Source organism: Tupaia chinensis, unplaced genomic scaffold (assembly GCF_000334495.1).
Source record: "Tupaia chinensis unplaced genomic scaffold, TupChi_1.0 Scaffold146740_1, whole genome shotgun sequence".
In the NCBI taxonomy this organism is placed as follows: Eukaryota; Metazoa; Chordata; class Mammalia; order Scandentia; family Tupaiidae; genus Tupaia; species Tupaia belangeri.
The window spans coordinates 311,720-314,347 of NW_006206595.1; the positions used below are offsets into that span (position 1 = coordinate 311,720).

The 2,628-nt window shown below is 46.5% G+C and overlaps 1 protein-coding gene across 1 annotated transcript in view; it reads left to right on the forward strand.

Moving 5' to 3' along the window:
- The first annotated feature begins 1,229 nt into the window (after nt 1–1,229).
- SP1 (Sp1 transcription factor) overlaps nt 1,230–2,628 on the forward strand; it is a 63,224-nt gene continuing 61,825 nt past the window's right edge. The window contains exon 1 of the mRNA XM_027768536.1: nt 1,230–1,246. The gene's annotated coding sequence lies outside the window, so the exon portion shown is untranslated. The remainder of the gene's footprint in view (nt 1,247–2,628) is intronic.

Below are 2,628 nucleotides of genomic sequence, written 5' to 3' on the forward strand. Positions count from 1 at the left end.
ACCATCCCCCCTCGGGAGTGATTTCTCGCTTTCTGTCTCTATGTCTCTGTCTGTCTGGCGAGCGCACGCGCCCTACAGTGAAAATCTCTCCCCCCCCAAAAAAAAAGTTCAATAAAAAATAACCCTTAGAAAAAGAGAATCTGGCATTACATTTTGAGAAACCTTGATACAGGAAAAGATGCAATTAATTGTAATGTAATCTGATACATTTTATAACAACCATGTAACAGAAGCTGATGCCATTTGTGCTGTTCCAGGAGAAGGAATAGAATTTTTTTTCAGGAGCTAGATGATACCAATAAAACACACACATAAAATTAAAAAAAAAAGTTATTATTATTTTAAAATAATTATTTATTCTTTTTCTTTTTAATTTGACCAGAGAGAGACAGAGAGAGGGAAAGTGAGAAAGCAAGCCATCAGGTCCAGGACCTGAATGGCCGCCAACCATGTGGGTATCCAGCACCCCAACCACCATGCCACCTTCTGGCCCCTATTAATATTATTTTTAATTTGACCACTGAGAGACAAAGAGAAAGTGAGAATGCAAGCCATCAGGTCCAGGACTGGAATTACAATTGGCCACGTGAGAATCCAGCACCTTAACCATGGCCACTAGCTGCCCCCACCTCCCCACCGCCCCAAATTTTAATTGACAGACACAAGAAATATTTTGTAAGAGTTATTTTATTTAAATTTATTTGTTTGTTTTAATTTGACCAGAGAGGGACCGAGAGAGAGAAGAAAAGTGAGAAAGCAAGCTGCCAGTTCCAGGCCACGTGGGAGTCCAGCACCCTTAACTACTGGCACCATCTCCCAGCCCCCCAGCAATTTTTTTTTTTTTGAGAGATTTTTGCTATGGGGCACATTCACTCCCAGGAGAGACAGAAAGAAACAGAGAGACATAAAGGGAGAACTCACCCCCTAGAAGGGATGGCCATGCCAGGATCCCTTCTCCATTCTCCACTTGGGATTTGGGCCAACACACACGCCAAAGCAGCAGAGGCCTCAGATCCTAACAAAGAGTTAAAATCTTACAGGGTTTTATATATCAGAACATATAATGTTATACATACACCCAGAATCTTATACATTAGAACATATAATGAAGTGCTGAATTGCAGATAAGGAAGTGACACATTTAGGATACAAGTGCTAAAGGCAATGATCTCATCAAGGCATTGACAAGCCAAGGCAACCTCACCAAAACAAGGATAAAGGACAGGCAAGGAGGCCAGAAGTTCAGGTACCTCGGGTAAAGTCTCCTCTATCCTTTATGATTGCAAAAAGCAGTTACTGGCCTATCTTGCTTTATATGCTTACGTGGTACTTACAATCCAGCTGGGGAAAAGGAAGTGGTTTATAGTACTTTACTGAGAGGTTCTCCAGTGCACTTTAGCCTCAAAGACAAACTCTTGAAAGGTAACCAGCTGTTATTTCAGTGGTCAGCGCCTTTGTGGAAACTTAATAAAATGGCGTTTGCTGGAGCCTCACAAAGGCCTTGAATGAATATTGTTCAGCTCAGTCTTAACTGTTTTTGTGTGCGCTGTCGGCAGATCTTGTACCATCTGCACTCACAGGACTCAAGTCCTACATTGAGACGCATCCGGCCGCCTGTCCACCCGCCGGGGGAGGGGACGAGACTCGAATTACTTTACAGGGTCGATTAAATGAAAACTCAGATGACCCCAAAGGTGAGGCAGAAATGCATGCTGAATATTTTGGCTATGACACTTGTTGAACTGTAGGGCTGGGCGGAAACGTACTACCTAACCACTGTAAAGACGGTCCCCGAGTAGGGCCAACATGGCGACGAACTCCTCTTGGCACGGCCCTGTTCCATCCCTCATGATGGACGGCTCTGGGAAAGCCCATTGGCCTATTTGGAGGCGGTGCCAAGATGATTTCGCTCCCTCATTGGGTTAAATAATTGAGAGAGACGCCACTTATCCTCTGCCCACTCCAAGTTCACGCCCCCTGAGCTTATTAGGAGTTTAATTGGCTATTACTTCACGTCAATATGCGTCCGGGCTCATCACTTCTTAGTGTTAATCCAATCATAATTTTTCTGGCTGCCCGCCTGATTTCTGATTGGTTTTGATCAGCTTTATCCTATCTCATCCTTGCCTACTTTTTACTTCTCCTCCCACCAGGACTTTGCCCAGGCACGTCCACGATTCTCGTTGGTCGTTATTCTGTCATTTCTATCAAAGCTCTGCCTATCCCTACCTTCCAGGGAGCCCGCCTGGAGGTTCACTGGTTTTAGCTCAAGTCTATCATTTCCAGCTCCCGCCTATTTTCACTTCCTGCATATTTCATTGGCCTTTAAAACTTAGAGGGCGGTCTTCTTGGGCGGATACCGGGCACGCAACTTTGTCTTACACGCCTTACAGAACAAACGAGTCTTGTTATTGGATAACTTATCCGTCTTTCTCCTCCAAATCCCTCCTTTCCCCCTCCCTCATTGGGCGGGGCAGCAGTAAAGGGGAGGGGCCTAGGCCGGGCTTGTGGCGCGCTGCTCCCTCCTCCTTACCCCCCCCTCCCTGTCCGGTCCGGGTTCGCTTGCCTCGTCAGCGTCCGCGTTTTTCCCGGCCCCCCCCCGCCCCCCCCGGCCAGGACCCCCCCGCG